The sequence below is a fragment of the Saccopteryx leptura genome, chromosome 5 (assembly GCF_036850995.1).
Source record: "Saccopteryx leptura isolate mSacLep1 chromosome 5, mSacLep1_pri_phased_curated, whole genome shotgun sequence".
NCBI lineage: Eukaryota > Metazoa > Chordata > Mammalia > Chiroptera > Emballonuridae > Saccopteryx > Saccopteryx leptura.
Window position 1 is genome coordinate 129,940,054 of NC_089507.1, and position 5,480 is coordinate 129,945,533.

General features: G+C 39.3%; 1 non-coding gene across 1 annotated transcript; it reads left to right on the plus strand.

Moving 5' to 3' along the window:
- Nucleotides 1-5,093: 5,093 nt before the first annotated feature.
- On the plus strand, nt 5,094-5,169 carry TRNAD-GUC (transfer RNA aspartic acid (anticodon GUC)). Its single transcript has one exon. It is a non-coding gene; the product is annotated as a tRNA-Asp (tRNA).
- The last annotated feature ends 311 nt before the right edge of the window (nt 5,170-5,480 follow it).

A 5,480-nucleotide genomic window follows, 5' to 3' on the forward strand; every position in this document is an offset into this window, starting at 1 on the left:
CATAGGACTTTCCAGCAGACAGCTCATAATTACAATCACTTTCCAAATACTTTTCTACCTAATATAGCTTGTGGGTGACATTTCCAAGTGCATAAGCCCAACTATGAAAAATATTAAACTCAAATAATGTAGGGATTGATAGGGTTTAGAAAACCACTCTATGGGATTCACTATCCTAAAATATAGCATATTAGCATATTGTATATTTTATGCTGAAGGAATTTGAGAAAAAAATTTTCTTCCCAATAAGGTCATAGAAACTCATCAAAGAAAAGATTACCTTAAAAGCAAAAAACAAACAAAAATCAGTCTTTTCTGTATGTATATTTTGTACCACAGTTGATTGTCTAAAGCCATAGCTAATCAAGGTAGCTCAAGAGGTGACTAGTGCTGGGAATATGGCTTCTTGAAATAAAGGCGGGGATGAGGGACCATATTATATTTAGATTACTACAAATCTAAAGCAAAGCATCACTAACCAGTGCTCGCCTCAAATATGCAAAACTGAAAGTTCTCTTTTCAGAGTAAGTTTCAAATGATGTTTTATGTAAAATTAAAGAAAATAACCCAATATTATGTGTTCCTTTTATATCTGATGGAAAATTGGTTTTTACATCTACAAAAAACAAAGAAGCCATTAAACATTGACAATAATGAGAAAGGATATTTTCTAGTGCATTATATTGTATTCATAGCTTTTTAAAATAATTATTTGACATTCTGTAAAGCTTTGCACATGAATTACAGTAAGTGTATGGAAAGTGTATAAAAGGTGAAAGACCAAGTGTAGCCTACACAATTGAAAAACAAAGTCAGAACACTGATTCTACCTGACTTCAGACTTATTATAGGGGCGGCGGCAAGATGGTGATGCAATAGGCAGACGTACCAACTTCCAACTCCCAGAACCAAAGTGGATTACACTTAATTTTAAGAACCATCATTTGGAAAAACCAACTTTGAACTAAACTAAGAGGACTCTTCAACCAAGAAACACTGAAGAAGCCACACTGAGACTGGTAGAAAAAGTAGAAATGTGGACAGGGCTGCCCAGCTCCCTGGAGTGAATGGCAGCCCAGAGAAACTCGCATGGCAGGAAGAAAGTTTAGCGGAGAGGGGAGGGACCGGGGTACCAGAAACAAAACCCGAGCCTGCAGCCCCAGAGCGTAGAAGAGGTGTACAGAAATATTTAGCTGTGAAACAAGTCAGGATACTATTTGTGAGAAAGAGAGAGTTATCTCAGACCCAGGGTTCTTCTTAAAGGGACCATGCAGAAAACCTCTTTCACAACCACCCACCCGGGGCTCCAGGGGACAGGAAGAGAGGAGAGGACTGGAGTAGCAGGAAGAGCATGTTATCTAGGAGGCACAGGGAGAAACACTTTGAGGGACAGCCACCCTAATCACTGGGCTGAGTCACTCCCAAAATCAGAAGAGAATATTTCCCCTAGAACCAGCAATACCAGCAAAGGGAAGCAGGACATCAGCCAAACAAGCTCTCCCACGGCACTCAGAACAGAGCCTCTTAGAAAGAGGGAGCTTTCAGGATTACAGTATGAAGTGTTAGGGTCTGACCTGTAGTGCCCCCACCCACACTGCTGAGGGCTTGCTGGAGGGCAGGAGGCAGTGGGGATGTGGAACTGAAGTTCCATCTGAAAGGGAGGAAGCCAGGCCGGCCATGCCTGAGGCCCAGCATGAGCTCAGTCTAGCCTGGCAGGGGCAGAGGGGATGCGTGAAAGTGGTCCAACCAAGCTGCGGACCCAGCTCAGGCACACCTGTGGGGGAAGGGCAGGAGCCGAGGAACAGGCAGAGATCTGCCGCTGTGCAAGGGCACATGAGCATGCAGCCTCACCTGACTGCGGAGCTGAGGCTTGCAGCCCGACACAAGAGACAGCTCCTCCCGCGGGGTTGGGGCGAAAGCCAGGAAAAGGCGGAGATCCACAGTTGAGCAAAGGTTCTCACCCCTGCCCTTGGTGCCAAGGCTTGTGGCCCATGAGTGGCAGGCAACCACACACACAGGGGCAGTGCAAAGGCCGAGACTGGTTGAGCCTTGTAGAGCTGTGCACATGAACACAGCCCCTCTTGTGGAGAACAGGCAGAAACCACAACGACAACCGCAGCAAGCTGGTGCCAGCAATACCTATACATGAATGCCCTAGGCAGCAACAGAGGGGGTGGCAGGCCTGCAGACAGACCACACCTAGAGAACACAGAGGCAACACCCATTGGAATCCAATGGCCAAACTTTTCTTAAACACAGACAAAATGGACAGGCAGAGAAATGCAATCCAAATGAATCATAAAAAATCCCCAGAGAAGGACCTTAATGAGTTGGATAAAACCAAATGACCAGATGCAGAGTTTAAAATAATAATTGTTAGGATGTTCAAAGAGGTTAGAACAACAATAGATGGTCATTACAAATACCTAAATAAAGAGATAGCAAATATAAAAAAGAAAATTGAAATAATAAAAAGGAATCAGTCAGAAATGACAAATACAACATCAGAATTGAAGACCACAATGGAAGAAAATAAAAGCAGAATGGATGAAGCTGAGAATCAAATCAGCGAGTTAGAGGACAAGATAAACAAAGGCACAGAAGCAGAGAAAAAACAAGAAAAGAGACTCAAAAAGTCTGAGGAAACTCTAAGAGAGCTCTGTGAGAATATGAAGAGAATTAACACCCACATCATATGGGTTCCTGAAGAAGAAGAGAAAGAATAAGGGATAGAAACTTTGTTCAATTAAATCATAGCTAAAAACTTCCCTAAATTAAGCCAAGAAAAAGTTTCACACATTTAAGAAGCACAGAGAACTCCATTAAAGAGAAACCCAAAGAAATCTACACCAAGACATATCATAATTAAAATACCCAAGCTAAGTGATAAAAAGAAAATATTAAAAGCTGCTAGAGAAAAGAAGGCTATCACCTACAAAGAAGCCCCCATAAAGATGACATCAGACTTCTCAACAGAAACACTTGAGGCCAGAAGGGAATGGCAAGAAATATTCAAAGTAATGCAGAACAAGAACCTACAAGCAAGACTATTTTATCTAGCAAAGCTATCATTTAAAATAGAAGGAGAAATAAAAGATTTCCCAGACAAAAAAAAAAACCAAACTCCAAGGAATTCACTACAACCAAATCAATGCTGCAAGAAATGCTAAGAGGCCTGTTGTAAACAGATCAAAGGGGGATAAGAATATAGCAAAAGAGGAATACACCTTTAAAGAATAAAATGATAATAAATAACTACATATTAATAATAACTTTAAATGTAAATAAATTAAATGATCCAATCAAAAGACATAGGGCAGCTGTGTGGATAAGAAAACAGGACCTTACATATGCTGTCTACAAGACACACCTTAAAACAAAAGATGCACATAGACTGAAAGAAAAAGGATGAAAAACAATATTTTATGAAAATGGAAATAAAAAAAGAGCTGGTGTAGCAATACTTATATATGACAAAATGGACTTTAAAAAAAGACTATAGTAAGAGATAAAGAACGACACTACATAATGATGAAGGGTGCAATTCAACAGGAAGATATAACCATTATAAATATCTAGGCACCTAATATAGGAGCACCAAAATATATAAAGCAGACTTTGATAAATATAAAGGGCAAGATCAACAGCAATATTATAATAGTAGAAAATTTTAATACCCCACTAATATCACTAGATAGATCCTCAAGAAAGAAAATTAACAAAGAAACAGCAGACTTAAAGACATACTAGATCAACTTGATTTAATAGATATCTTCAGAAATTTTCACCCTAAAGCAGCAGAATATACATTCTTTTCAAGTACTCATGGTACATTCTCTAGGATAGATCACAAGTTAGGACACAAAAGCGGTCTCAATAATTTAAGAAGATTGAAATCATATCAAGCATTTTCTCTGATCAAAATGGCATTAAACTAGAAATCAACCACAACAGGAAAACTGAAATATACCCAAACACTTGGAAACTAAATAGCATGTTATTAAATAATTAGCGGGTTAACAATGAGATCAAAGAAAAAATTTAAAAAATTCCAAGAAATGAATGATAATGACCATATATCAACTCAAAATATATGGGATACAGCAAAAGCAGTACTGAGAGGGAACTTTATAGCATTACAGGCATACCTTAAAAAGCTAGAAAAAGCTCAAATAAACAACTTGACCTTGCATTTAAAAGAACTAGAAAAAGAACAGCAAGTAAAGCCCAGAGGTAGTAGAAGGAAGGAAATAATAAAGATCAGAGCAGAAATAAATGACATAGAGACTAAAGAAACAATACAGAGGATCAATGAAACCAGGAGCTGGTTCTTTGAAAAGGTAAACAAGATCAATGAACCTTTAACTAGACTCACCAAGAAAAAAAGAGAGAGGAATCAAATTAAATTAGAAATGAGAGTGAAGAAATAACAATGGACACAAGAGAAATACAAAGGATTGTAAGAAAATACTATGAAGTACTGTATACCAAAAAAAATAGAGAACCTAGATAAAATAAACAAATTCCTTGAAAAATACAATCTTCCAAAAATCAATCTGGAAGAATCAGAAAACCTAAACAGACCAATTACAACAAATGAGATTGAAACAGTTATCAAAAAACTCCCAACAAAGAAAAGTCCTAGGCCTGATGGCTTCACAAGTGAATTCTACCAAATATTCAAAGAATATACTCTTATCCTTCTCAAGCTATTTCAAAAAATTCAAGAGGAAAGAAGAGTTCCAAGCTTTTTTTATGAGGTAAGCATAATTCTGATTCCAAAACCAGGCAAAGACTACACAAAAAAAGAAAATTATTGGCCAATATCCCTGATGAATTTAGATGCTAAAATCCTCAACAAAATATTAGCAAACTGTATCCAGCAATATACGAAAAAAATCATGCACCATGGTAAGTGGAATTTATTCTTGGGAGGCAAGGCTAATAAAATATTTTCAAATTAATCAATGTGATTCATCGCATAAAGAAAAGGTAGGAGAAAAACCACATGATAATTTAAATAAAAGCAGAAAAAGCATTTGATAAAATCCAGCACCTATTCATGATCAAAACTCTCAGCCAAGTGGGAATTGGCCCTGGCCAGTTGGCTCAGTGGTAGAGCGTCGGCCTGTCATGTAGAAGTCCTGGGTTCGATTCCCAGCCAGGGCACACAGGAGAAGCACCCATTTGCTTCTCCACCCCTCCCCCTCTCCTTCCTCTCTGTCTCTCTCTTCCCCTCCCGCAGCCGAGGCTCCATTGGAGCAAAGATGGCCCGGGCGCTGGGGATGGCTCCTTGGCCTCTGCCCCAGGCGTTAGAGTGGCTCTGGTCGCAGCACAGTGATGCCCCGGAGGGGCAGAGCATCGCCCCCTGGTGGGCATGCTGGGTGGATCCCAGTCGGGCACATGCGGGAGTCTGTCTGACTGTCTCTACCGGTTTCTAGCTTCAGAAAAATACAAAAAAAAAAAAAGTGGGAATACAG